Source organism: Mustela erminea, chromosome 2, assembly GCF_009829155.1.
Source record: "Mustela erminea isolate mMusErm1 chromosome 2, mMusErm1.Pri, whole genome shotgun sequence".
Taxonomy (NCBI): domain Eukaryota; kingdom Metazoa; phylum Chordata; class Mammalia; order Carnivora; family Mustelidae; genus Mustela; species Mustela erminea.
Genome location: NC_045615.1, coordinates 68,334,892 through 68,349,152, shown reverse-complemented (window position 1 = coordinate 68,349,152; position 14,261 = coordinate 68,334,892). Strand labels below are relative to the sequence as shown.

General features: G+C 35.8%; 1 long non-coding RNA gene across 2 annotated transcripts in view; it reads left to right on the top strand.

Annotated features, from left to right (window-relative positions):
* Window positions 1-14,261, top strand: part of LOC116583336 — a 125,576-nt gene that overhangs the window by 55,046 nt on the left and 56,269 nt on the right. For both annotated transcript variants that reach the window (XR_004282688.1, XR_004282690.1), the window contains exon 3: window positions 10,113-10,263. This is a non-coding gene — a long non-coding RNA (uncharacterized LOC116583336). The remainder of the gene's footprint in view (window positions 1-10,112; window positions 10,264-14,261) is intronic.

Here is a 14,261-nt window from a genome sequence, read left to right as displayed (position 1 = left end):
TAGGAAGTTTAGCAAGTTTCTAGGATTAAATGGCTTTCCTCTTCTGTGAAGGGTCTGATGTAAACCCTTGTACCAAGGCTTAAAGTCTTAAGGCTGTTAGAAGTTTCCATCAGTCAGTCTGTGTGTCAGTGGATCAAGTCAGTTGCTGATCTAACCTAGTCATTGCTCTCTGGAAAAATGCATCAAACTAGAGAAGTATTTTTTAATGATGAAGGAAGGCTGGGGCAATAAAGGCCTGTCAGATGATAAAATGTGTTTTCTAACTGGCAACATTTTATAGCAACGTATTACCACAATGCTTTCCTAAGTAATTTTAAGTGTTGTGTTTGATGAAGTGGTGATAAAAGGGAGATGAGCTGTCTTTGGTCATCCATCCTTTGTCCCTGCCATGAACTGAAAGTTTCTTTCATTTCCTTGGTTAGAAAAGTTTGTGTTCTATGTAGATTCTTCTTGAAATAGTTGATTTTGCACATTCAGTATCAGCAAAATTTAGTGAATGGAGGTAAATTTTGTTTTACTTGCTCCTGCCTTGTTCTCTTTTATAGAAAGTTGATCTACATTTTTAATATTTGAAATGTCTGCATTTTGTGGTACCGTATAGGATGTGTAGAGGGATATGTGTGCTCTGTTAGTCAACAATTATTTGACACTGAGTGCCGAACTGTGTACTGTATTCAGTGAAATGTTAGCAAAGAGGCAGACAAGGATAGAATATAGATAAAATACCACATCTGGCCTTGGCCTTGGCCCTCTAGGGGTTTATATGGTATATTTGAAAACATATGATTGTAGATCTTAATAAGCTTGGTTGAAGGCATACAAGGATACATGTGCTTTGCATGCCAGGGAATTCTTAAGAGGCTGCGCTTATAGTTCATGTCACAAAGTTCACTAAAGGAATTTGCTAATGATTTAACAATGTTGTTGAAATTGCTTTGTTACTTTCTAGTTAGACTGGCAAACGTTCTGTGAAGCATTTTACTCAACATTATCACGTTCAGTTCCAACAATGGGGTTCCCATAAGACTGGTCAGCTTCTCTCCTCCAAAGTTATGGTACTTTTGTCAGATATTCTCAGGAGCTGGTTTTGGCTATAGAAAGTAAGTTGATTAATAGGTATGTAAGGTGGATTTTGACATTTTCCTTGAGTCTGAATGACTGTATCCCAGAATTGATTTAATCTTTGTCTGCATGTCTGGACAGATCAATGCTAATGTTATCCACATTTCCAACTGTTATAACTAAGTTTTTGAATCAAAAGCATTTGAAAATAAAGTCTTATTGTAGGCTTTAAAATAACAAGAGTTTTTGTACATGAGCAAAAAGTAACAATAGGAAAATGACAAACTTGGCTTTCCAAGGGGAAAGCATTTGTTAGAAGAAATTTCATCACTTGTGACAGATACAAAACAGTAATATGGTAGTTTTTTCAAATCTAAAATTTTCTCAAGCCAAAGCCTGAGAATAAGTCAGTTACTATGAGTTTCAGTCTGGAACTTTAGGAAGGGTAACTGTCTGATTGGGCCCCATGGATATTATAAATGTGCCCAGTGCTTCTTAGAAGAGCCTCATTCGGGGGCGGCTGAGTGGCTCAGTGGGTTAAAGCCTCTGCCTTCAGCTCAGGTCGTGATCCCGGAGTCCTGAGATCGAGCCCCGTATCGGGCTCTCCACTTCTTGGGGAGCCTGCTTCCTCCTCTCTCTCTGCCTACTTGTGATCTCTGTCTCTCAAATAAATAAATAAAATATTTAAGAAAAAAAAAAAAAGAAGAGCCTCATTCATATGTAACATCTGGCTCAGCATTTGCTTCATTATATTAGCATTTTTTATCAAAACCTGGTACTGATTTCCTGGTGCTACTTTGTATCTCAGTTTAGATGTTTTAGGAGTTGGGATATTGTATCTGCTTTCTTCCTTCCCTCCTCTTAGGCCTCCCCAATCCAGATGTCAATTTTTTTTTAACTTGAATACAGAAAAGTTCATTATTTTTTCTTTAGAAGGAGCTTTGGGTGGGTGGGGGGAGAAAAGAAGACCTTATTAAAGCTTATAAAATACTTTTAAATGTCAGATATATGGAAAATTCACCTTATCAAAGCTTTAAGAAAATCAATTACTGAATATTAGCCTAGATGTTAAACAACAGAACAACTGATTCTTCTGTCGTAGTAGGTGAGAGACATTTCCTCACTTAGTTTTTAAACAATGCTTTGACAACGTATCTTTCCACAGATGCCGGTTTCTCTAGCCAAATGACCTGACTTGATGGTCATGGGGGTCAGGGGTGCATCTCATCTCATGTTTGTAGTTGAAGAAAACAAGCTAATAAAAGTTAGCTTGGTTAATTTTTTGTAGCTGATACTATTTGCAGAATGCAGAGTTTATCATTTGGGAGGAGGGCAAAATCATGACAGCTAGAAAACAAACATTGAACTCACATAGCAAAAAAACAAGCAAAACAAGACATTAGTCAATCACATAAGAAAATAACTTCATGAAATTGCCCTGAGCAAGGATATCTTTCCTCTGTTTTGGAAAAGACTGGCCACCCTGTTTATGGTAGTAGGTCCTTCTTGACTTTATTTATTCACCTTAAAATTTTTCCAGCACTTCTCATTTTAATCAGTAAAATTTAAGTGAAACACATTTTTTTCTAGATAGAATAACTACTGACGGTTTCAAATATTTTGATTTATGCTAAACTTCATAAAATACATGGAAGGACATTAGATCTTTACTAACATCAAACCCTGAATGTCTTATAACTGAGGAGACTGTTATTGAGATTTTATCTAATGCTTACCAACAAATATTTTACAAACCAAATTAGAACTTCATCTGTTGATTGTTATTTACCATGCAAAATGGGCTTTTGGGGGCGCCTGGGTGGCTCAGTGGGTTAAGCCGCTGCCTTCGGCTCAGGTCATGATCTCAAGGTCCTGGGATCGAGTCCCGCATCGGGCTCTCTGCTCAGCAGGGAGCCTGCTTCCCTCTCTCTCTCTCTCTCTGCCTGCCTCTCCATCTACTTGTGATTTCTCTCTGTCAAATGAATAAATAAAATCTTTAAAAAAAAAACAAAAAAAAACAAAAAAAAACCAAAATGGGCTTTTGGTTAAATCCCCTAAGTTATTGTAAAGAAAGTTGCAAAAGAAAAAATGTTATAAAATGAACAATTGCCAAAAAATCTTCTTGTGTGTTTTGTCTGTCTGTACGAAGAAGGATGCTTAACTCTGAAATTTTATTAATGTTTTTCCTCGACGAAATTTTGTTGATATAATGGTAAGTAGAAGCAATGAGAATCGTAATATTTGAGTTTCTTGCCTAAATGCCATTGATGTAATTTTAATAATCATAACCATCTCATGATGAAATGTTCTCTAGATGATTTCCTTTTTTTCCTCCAAAATATCACAGTTTAATAGGGAATTAGGATCTGACCTCCTGTCCTACTATAATTTTTGTGAGGAGAGTACCAGGTTTTTAGCCTTGATCGCCTTCATTTTAAACAGAGGATTAATAGTAATATGTAATATATAGTAACTGCTCATTCTGTGCCAAATGCTGTTTTAAGTCCTTCTTGACTTTTCACAGTAATATTATGAAGTCAACATATTATTATTCCCATTTTATAGATGAGGAAATTGAGGCAAGAAAAAGAAAGTAGCTTGTCCAATTAGTAGATTAATTAATAGCAGAGTCAGGATTTGAATCCAGGAAAGCTACTTTAAGGGAGAAGTAGTACATCTATTTTTAATCATTGAATCCCTCTGCGTTAGAGGCCTTCAGGGCATAAAGTAAGGATTAAGACAGATGCTCCAGGGATGTCTGGGTGGCTCAGTTGTTTAAGCCGCTGCCTTCAGCTCGGGTCATGATCCCAGGGTGCTGGGATTGAGTCCCACGTCGGGCTCCTTGCTCGGCAGGGAGCCTGCTTCTCTGCCTCTGCCTGCCACTCTGCCTGCTGGTGCTCTCTCTCTCTCTCTCTCTCTCTGACAAATAAATAAATAAAATCTTTAAAAAAAAAAAAAGACAGATGTTCCAGTAAGTAGCAGATGCTTCATATTTATATGTAGGTTCTAAAACTCTTATCTGCTTCCATAATTTTCTTTAGCCCTTTAGACTTAGATTAAAAGTAATAACACGTGATATTGATCCTGGTGAACTTTAAAAATGTTTAACAATTGAGATCCTTCCCAGTTAAGCTGAAATTTAAGTTTTTGTCATTTTGGCATAATTTATTTTAGGCTTTCAGAGTCTGGGCCTACATTAATATGTGTAGAAAGAGTTAGAAAAAAAAACAGCCTAAAAAAGAAAATTTAAGCTTCATGGTGAATTGTATAGAAGGATATTAACATGTAGTTAATGTTGGTTTTCCTTAGGTTCATATAAAACAAGGTAGATGTTAACAGTAGGCATGTATATTGGCCATTTAAGTGCCAGATACAAAGATGGTGATTGAATAGTTTTTATTGAGCATCATTTGGATATATAATTTTTGGAGTCTCAGACATGGATACTTCATAATATTTTGCCTGTTCATAATTATTTTTATAGGGGATACCAACACATTTCACCTCAAATTATTAAACTTCCTCTGATATAAAATTATTTTTGTAAGAAATTGCTTGGTACACATGGATCTCAGTCTTAAATCCCTCAGGTGAGATTGAGAATACAAAAATTCTTACTAGTTTGTTCTATCATTTCTAGAATATGTACATAAGAACACACACGAATGAGAGAGAATCTGTATCTCAATCTGAGAGTGAGAAAACAAAGAAGATAAAAAAAAAAAAGTCTGGAATACTTCCTTTGGAGTGAAACCCTATTTCCCACATGATGATCTTTTTAGAAAGTTAACTATTGCTGCATTCTTCAAATAAATAACTCAGAATAATATCCTAATATAAACCAACACACGAAATGCATTCTGTTTGATCTTGTCTTTTGCTGCCAAATGTGGAGATACTTTTTCCAACATCTATGGAAGATAAATTATAGCAAGGTTAAGAAGTTTGCTTTAAACTATGTATTTAGGGGGATATCTTATTTAAATTTTGAAATAAGCAAACATTTATTTGCTTCTTTATTTAAAAATACTGTGAAAAGAGACACTGTGCTGTATTTCTGTCTTCCTTTTTTCATCATTTGCCAGCCCTTTCTGGTCCCCATTGTTTTGGGGATGCCTAGACCTCCATAACTACTTGTGAAGGATTTCTTTTTTTGTAATTGTGATAAATACACATAAAATAAAATTTGTTATTTCTAGCTATGTTGAAGTGTACACATACATGGCATTAAGTGCTTTTACTTCGTATAATCAACACCACTACTTCCAGAACTTTTTCATCAGCCCAAACAGAAACTGTATAAACAATAAACTTCTCCAACTCTTCCCTTTCCTTAGATCCCAGTAACCTCTATTCTATTTGTTGTCTCTATGAATTTGCCTATTTTAGGTATCTTGTATAAGTGGAATCATACAGTGTTTTTCCTTCTGTGCCTGGCTTATACACTCAACATAAAGATGAACCCTAGGTTCATCCATGTTGTAGCACTTTTTAAGATTCCGTTGCTTTTTAAGGGTGAGTAATATTCTGTTGGATGTATATACTACATTTTCTTTATCTATTCATCTTTTGGTGATACTTGGGTTATTTCCACTTTTGGCTACTGTGAATGATGCAGCTATGAACGTTGGGGTAAAAGTCCCTACCTGAGTCCCGGCTTACATTTCTTTTGGATGTACACTTAGGAGTGGAACTGCTGGGTCATATAATATTTCTATATATAACTTTTTGAGAAATCACCAAAAGTGTTTTCCGCAGAAGCTGAACCATTTCACATTCCTACCAGCGATGCTAAAGAGTTCCTGTTTTGCCACTGTTCCCTGTTTTTGTTTTATTTTGTTTTATTTTATACCTACCATCCTAGGGAGTGTGAAGTAATTTCCCATCCTGGTTCTAATTTGCATTTCCCTAATGACTAGAGATATTGCTTGTGAAGGATTTAAGTGTTTTGACCAAATTATGATAAACCTTGCAAGAGCCACATTGATACTCACTTGTAACAGCTCCTTAAATAATTGGAAATCAAAACTTTTCTTCTTAAAATTCCCATCAGTACAGAAAGGGACAGCAGTATGGGAGGCAGCACAATGTGACATAAAAAAAACATGATGCATAAGTAAGTAGAAATTGAATTCAGATCCACTCCTTCACTTGTAAGCAATAAGATCTTGGGTAAGATTCTGCGAAATAGCAAACAGTTACTGCTTATAGAATATTATGAGGCTTTCATGGAACTGTGCACATATATTTGTTCTCTGTAGTATCTCTCCACTTACAACAGTGCCTGGGGTATCATAGGTACTGAATGTGTATTTGCTGAATGAATGAATGCTTATAACACCGCTCAATTAATTATAACTATTCTCATTATTTGATAATCAGAAGCATGTACCCTTCATGTAAACAAGTTTAAATATCAGATCTCAGTTTGTTCATTTTTATAATTTTAAATGTATCTAGTATATGTACCATATACTTATATATGCATACATTATGTATAACTTATATTTCTATATAGAAGTACTTAATATACTTATATATCTATAAGTATCATAGATATCATTTGATAAATAACTTATCAAAATATATATTAGGTAAAGCTATGGCGCAGAAAAGTTTGAAATTTACAATACAATGTTAAATTTTAAAACTTCTCACAGAACCAAATACTGAGCAGTTGAAAAGAGAACTGGAGAACCCACTTTAGTTCATACCGCTTAAGTTTCAACCTCATTTAAAATATTTTTTAAATGAGAATTTGATTGTTTTCTTATAATCTGGATAATGTATACTCAAATAAGAGTTACTAGAAATGTTTTGGGGTGCGTCTAAGTGAATGAATTTGAGGATTACCATCTCAGTATGCACTATTCATTCTTAGAAGGTTGTTTAATGTCCGTATCTGTGATTCGTAGAGACAATCTCTGCCTTTCCCTTGGTTTTTCAGGTATTTTTAGCTATTCTCCTGTGTTTATCTGTTTCTTTTACAATATGTGTTTCTTTAAAGTCACTCAGAGTAAACAATGTCTTTGTATGCATCATGAAAACAAGGTAAACTGACCAGTATACTAACAATTCAACCTTCCTGGGATTTTTGTCATGTGTTTAAACAAGATAAATTTGAACCAAAACTCTATACTCCTTTACTTTGTAGACAATTAGCTCTGAGCAACAATTAGCTCTAAACAATTAGCTCTTGCGCACTTATTTTAAAGAGCCTTAGGAAAAATCATCTTTAAAGGTTGTTGCTTAAAATTAGAAACAAAAACAAAAACAACTCTTGATAGATTCTGTTATACGAAATTATTAGCAGAAGAACTTTTCATCTCAAGTTAAATGGATTCTCAATGGCTCCTTTTTATGAAATGCTGATTTCTTCTAAGGGATGAACTTTTCTTGGAAAATGTCCACATTCTTTAACTGAAGCTTTTCGATTTTGCTTGAATTATATTTGGGAAATTATCAGTCAGTATGTTCTTTTCTCTCTCTCTCTAGATGGCAGCATTTGCCTTACAGACTATCTTCCCTTTCTTTTTTGGACCATCTTTTTTATGAAGGTGTGACACCTGGGGAATAAAAAACGATGGCTCCCAGACTAGGTGACTAAATGCATGACTGCTTGGCTTATTAGTGAAAGCTGAGGTTATTATTTTGCAAATCTTATTTGTGTCTTCTCAGCAAAAATTCCGAATCATGCAAATTTAGGGGGAAGCATTCCTAATGAGATGAGTAAATGTTAAATCTGAAGGCTTTACTTTCCCCCCTTTGTAGTATATTCACCTGGGGTACTGTAATTCTTCCATCTTAGAACATTACTAAGATTTTTACCAATTTGGATGAAACCCAAAAGTTCATGAATGTGAAAAAATCTTTCCTAGACAAAGTAATCTGTGAAAACATATATCCACTTGATATGTGGACATAGAAATAAAATCTTCAAATTTTTTGAGATTTGCCCATCTTCCATGAAGATTATTGATAGGAAATGTGATGATAGCCCACAGGATTTAAAAGTAGCTGAACTATGCCACCATTCGTGGTGGCTTCCATGGGCATCAGATTTGTGCAGCTGCGTATGGTTCTCTACTTAGAAAGGCTCTGAACTTGAGCCCTTTCATGCTCTACTGTAACTATCTAAAGATTCTTTTTACTTTAGCCATTTCTGCTGTATTTTTACTAAAGGTAACTATCTCAGACTAACAAAACCTAACTAGTGAATGTTAATGCTAATTCCTATTACATCATCAAGTATGAAGTATACAAAATGTTATATGATAACTGAGATCTCTAGATATAATTAGAAAGCACTCACTTAAGTTTCTTGAATGTTTCAAGTCCCAATCTGGCAAATGCCAAGATTTTCTAAATTGATGTCAATAAAGGCATAATAAAGATGATTGGAAAGAGTGTTCCTTTTTTTTTTTCCTTTTACAAAACTGAATATATTTCAACACATTTGTTTCAGTGGTTCCAATTGGAATCCAGAAATCCAGTAGCACATACAAAAGAAGGAAGACAGAAAGAATTAGATGTACTTCATTTTTGTTCTTTTGGATTAAGTATCTTACAAACTGTTAATATGGCTGGAGAAATGCAGTAAGAATATGGTGTTATTACCAAAACAAAGGCAAGAGGCAATCATTTTTTTAAGCGAGTGTAACAAATCAGGACATTGAGACTTAAGGAAAAAAAAGACTCATTAATTTATGGCTACTCTAGAAAAAAAAATCCATATTCATTTTCATCTCAAGTAGTATTATAACACAGCACATGCACTGAGATATTACTGCCTGAACAAAATAGTTGTTTTTAAATTGTTTAAGAAATTTAAGGTGGAAGGGACCACTGTTGGAGTTGCCAAGTTAAATTTATGGCTGTGTGACTTTAACTTACTTCACTGGCACATACTGAAATATGCCATTTAAAAATGGTTGACTTTTTGGATGCTGAATAAGTAAAGCGCATGTAAGCAACCCAATAACCCCTATAAATTAAGGAAGAGGGCAAATAATGTCCAGTCTCCTGTTTATCTCATTGATAAGTTCCTAGATATCAAGGCATAAGCCAGAATGATCCTAGAAAGCTTGTGAGCTTTAGAGGTGCCTGTATGCGCAAGAACTTTATGATAATTAGAAGAAAAGGAAGGGGGACATTTTCTCTGTATACTTAGATGATGGGATTAGTAGGAGTAAGAGCAGATCAGGTTTATAGGATTATAAAAAGGGATCTTAAAATTTTACTCTGAATTCTTAGATCTGCATACAGTTTCCCCCAAACCTGTAGACTATGTGGTTAAAAATGAATATAGAGAAAAATGTTATGCAAAGGTTGCTGAGAGGGGGAACGAACATTCATGTAGTACTTCTCTGGTCTGAAACCTAAAGACAGCCACAGCCTCTGTGACAGGAACTAGGGTACAATATTCCCATTTCATAATGAGTGTCTTTGGCTCTGTTTTTAAAGGTGAAGTTTTTCATTCGGGCAAGTCAGTGATAAACCCTGAACTTATACCTAAAAATAAGGAGAAATCATAGTGCTTCTACCATGATACATATACATGCCTTAAACATTGACAAAATACTATGTCCTAAGGCTTTTTTGTTGTTGTTCCAAGGCTTTTAAATACTCTCAAAATATGAAGTGACCACAAAATTAGGAGATTCTAAAAAAAGATGCCAAAAGGAGAAAATAGAATTTTGTGCTAATTAAGCAAGAAAAAGATACTTTCCTAAGAGTCTTTTCTGACTACATGTTTGGATAGAGGTAAGAGAGTGGTATGAATCTCTGTCATTATCGGAATAACTCAAAGAGATAAACAAAAGTTATCTAAACAAACAAGTTATAATTCTATTCCATGATGACATTTATAGGAACAGTCATTTTTCCCAAGCTGATAGATTATCAAGAAATACATAAACATTGAAATGAATTGCATATTCTAGATATATATAAAAAGGAAAGACATCGTCGTGTAATCAGGCACATATGCATCACGCATAGTTTCTTTCTGACTATAACCCTGTCTTCTTTTTTTTTTTTTTTTTCCCCAGTTGGGAAGATACATCTGTTTCTTCTCCCTCATTTGATATGATCCAGTAAAATCCAAGCTTTAGAGACGCTTGCCTGGAACATCAGTGATTACTTGATTTCTCAGCACATAAATCTAACTCCAGTCCTTGTTGGGCATATATTAGTAATGAGGTAACTCAGCCTATGGCATCATCTGCTCTTTTCTTCCTCCACCAGGAGACTTTCTGTAACCTGCCACTTTAACACTGTCAAGACCGATGTCAATTGTTTTCCCAGATCAGCATGGTGGAGAACTATACACTGTTTAAAGAAAAACAGAAATGGCTCTGGAGGTTTGTAGTGTTTCTGAATATCAGCACTGTGAACACTGAATGCTAACCTTCAAGTTAAATTCTAAAACATGATGCCCTGGAAGATTCGATTGGAAGCTGGATGCCAAATCTCTGTCAGATTTCTTCTGTAATACTTAAGTGGATGCCTCCCATACACATATCCTTTTTTTCTTTCCTTACCATGTCTTCCTTTTGAAAAAGGTTTTGCAAACTAAGAACTCTTCCTACATTTCATACAGATTAAAACACTTGCATAATTATATTCAAATTTTTCTATTTTAGTTTGAGAACATTGACCAGCCTTGCCATGGGGCACGAGTGCATCATCTGAGGATGAATTTTCCTTTTGTAAGAAATGATATTGGTTTTTTTGATCAGTGTAGTGGAAGTGAAGACATTGTTTGTTGTGCTGAATTGACTGGGAAGGACTGAATTCATAGGCTACCTGGATACATGAAAAACTACCTACGTAACAATAGTGTAGAGCATATATATTTAAGTGTTTTTCACATACTGTGTTTTAGACTTTCAGCAAGGCCAGCTCCATGGGCATGGCACTTACACGATTCCATAGGACTTCACACTGAGTGGGATCTTCCATCTGATTTATGCCTTGCTGTTGTTGTCTTGCAATTCTTAATGATTCTCAATAGTTTTTGGAGTGGGTACCTAAGATTTTCATTTCTCCCTGGACCCCACAAATTATATATCTGGTCTTGACATCCAGTAATAATTTCTTTCAGATTTTTGGCCTCTAGGTACATTGCTACTAGTAGGGAAAGCTGGTTATTATCCATGAGAACACAGTGGCGATTCATTAAGTCATTGGTTTAAACGGAGCTCTGACCTTGAAAGAAGAATACAGGTGTCCAGTGTTCGTGAAAGATTGTTCATAAAGAATAACTGTATACATTTTTCCATTGAATTTCATCATAAAAGCAAAGATTTGTTCTTACAGACTATTCTGTCAGTGGAGAACTTGAAATCCTTTGGTGAAGAAAAGTTTAAATTAAGGAGCTTGCCTTGTCCTTCATCAGTGTTCTAGGATCTGCCTGTAGTTTTCCTCACATACTTCAGTTTGAGATCTTTAAGTAAAGCAATTTATTATACCATTTTGAAAAGTAAAAAGTTAACATAGGTTTGAAGCCCCAGCTGCTTTGCCTTCTGGCAATCTAAGATTTGATTAACTTCTTGTTCTTTTTTTTAAAGAATGGCCACTGAGGTTTTGTTTAACTTAACTTCCCAGCAGTCCATAAAACACAGTTTCTAGTTGAGGTCTTCTCTTACTTGTGCTTTTATAGTAGATTTTTACTCAGTATTTTTGACCTAAACACCCCCGACTTTACTTTCTACCTGAAACCATCATCTCTTCAGACTATGAAAATATCTTATTGTTGTTGCCTATCTATTTGTCGTGACTTTGCCTTGGATGGTGATAGCAAAGACCAGCCAAGAGAAGGCCAGGGTTAAGAATGCAAATACATCTGGTGAAACTGCAGGGATCTGAATCCTGGACTGGGAAAAAAAAAAAAAAAAAAAAAAAAAAGGCAATTATTTTCAGGCTTGCCACTGTTGGTCTAAGAATCTGTAACTAGTTATCTAAAAATGAAAGATGATTATAGAGACGGGAAGAGGTGAGAGACAGGCACCATTAGCAAAAGAATCAAATTTGGTCTGAGGTCTTGATGTCTATTCAAGAAAGCTCAAAATATGTAATGATTGGGGTTCTCAGTAGACAGTTACTCAGAATCAATGAGGTTAAATAGTAGTTGTTTAGGACCAGTTCATGAAAAGACAGAATCGGGGGCAAGAAATTCAGTTCTGGATGGGCTGAAATAATCAGGAGGAAGTTTCACTTCTGCAGGAACCAGTTATTGAAGAAAAAGCAAAGAACTAGTTATTAAGGTGCTGTGGCCCCTAGCTAAACTATCTTGTACCCAATAGGAAGTTATTAATACTGAGATTATAAAAAACTAAAATTTGCTGTCATTGTCAAGTAATGCTGATGCTTGTAAAACTTCTTCAGAAGTCTTTTGAGAATGTGGGGAAGCTGATGGGGGCATCAGCTAAAGCCACAGAATTCTATCATTCAGTTGGTATGGACTAACCTTTTATTATTTGATAAAATGTAGTGCCAGCAAAACAACCAACCAACCAACCAACCAACCAAACAAACAAAAAACCACAAAAAAGATTATTGGCTATTCAAGGAGGTAAGAGAACGTATTTACCTAATTATAATGATGGCTTCTTCCCTCTGTTCAGTGATTCTTTTGGGGGAAGCTATGTTTATTGTGGTATGTTTATTGTAAATAAGGATTGTAAAGTCTTTTAGGACAACAGAGATCGTATTTAAGCCCTGACCATGGTCACAATGAAGGATTTAATCTCTGACTATAATAAAACCAGGCATTTTGACATTTTACCATGGTAGCAGGAGTGTTTGGCTTTGTTTTTGCAGACTGGCATGGTGCCATTACTTTATATCCCCCTGAAATAGCACTTCTAATACCCGTGCCTCCTTCCAGTGCTCTTGCACTGGTTCAAGACTAAGAAGAAATGGCCCAGCGCCAGCTCTAATTAAGCAATAAGACACTCCAGGCGGTACATTTCTGAGGATTACTGCATGCCTGCCTTAAGTGTGTCACTACTCAAGAAGGGCAATCATCCTTTAGAAAATGCATTCTCTGAAGTGACTTACTGCTGTTTGGAAGAGGAACTTTTATAACCTGGAAAGAAAAAAGTATTTCCCATGCACTGCACAGCATTCTCTGTGTGTGGTTTTCTTATACCTTTGAAAGAGGGGAGCAATATTCACCTGAGAACATCAGGTGATTGTTCTAGATAGCCACAAAACCCTTTATCTGGACCAGATCTAACCACGGACATGTGCTTGTCTGATTGTCTTCGTACGGCACGTCAGAACACAAAATGGATAGGTATTAAACCTGAGGTATTTTTGCCAGTTGTGTGAAAGTTTCCTCACCAGACAAATTTTAAAATGACACTACACTTCTCTCGCTTTATGTTCAAAAAGACAAGAGTTACAAAATGAGTTTTGATGAATTGAGGATAGTCAAATGCTTTAGTTTTTAAGTGTCTAAGAGGCCTGAGATATAAAGTAGTGGTTATGAAGCTATCCTTTCAATCCAGAATGCTGTCAGAATGCCAACCTTGACATTTTTTAGCTGTATACCCTGAGAAAATTATTTCAATTCTCTATTCCTCATTTATCTCATCTGTAAAGTGCGTGTAATAAGCATACCTATCTTATAGGGTTGTCTTATAGAATGGATGTGATGACATATGCAAAACAATGTAAGTTGTTGGCACATAGCAAGGCAAAAATGTATCTCTTGGCTTTTTGAAAATGATTATTATGTTTAAATTTACCAGTGATCCTCAAGGGACATTGAGCAGGGAATAGAATGACTCTACCTTACTTTGTATACATTGGGAAAAGTTGCCATCTCTAGATTTCAACTTCTACATCTAGACAATGGTCAAAAATTCAGGCAGCCTCCAGGATGGCCCTGGTGATCCCAGTCTTTGGTGTTTACACCCTGTAATCCCCTCTCCTTGGAAGTGGGCTGGACTGAGATGTTACTTCTGAGACTAGGCAGCTTTTGTCTCAGAAGCCCTTTCTAGCAGTCTTTCTCAGGGTACTAGCTACCACGTCATGAGGACACACTCAGGCAGCTTACGGAGTGGCCCCTGGGGTGAGCAACAACATGATTGAACCTGAGAGTAGATGCCCACCCTTGACAAGCCTGATGTCACTGGAGGCCCAGCTGATAACTTGCTTGACTGCGACCGACCGCAGGAGAGATACGGAAC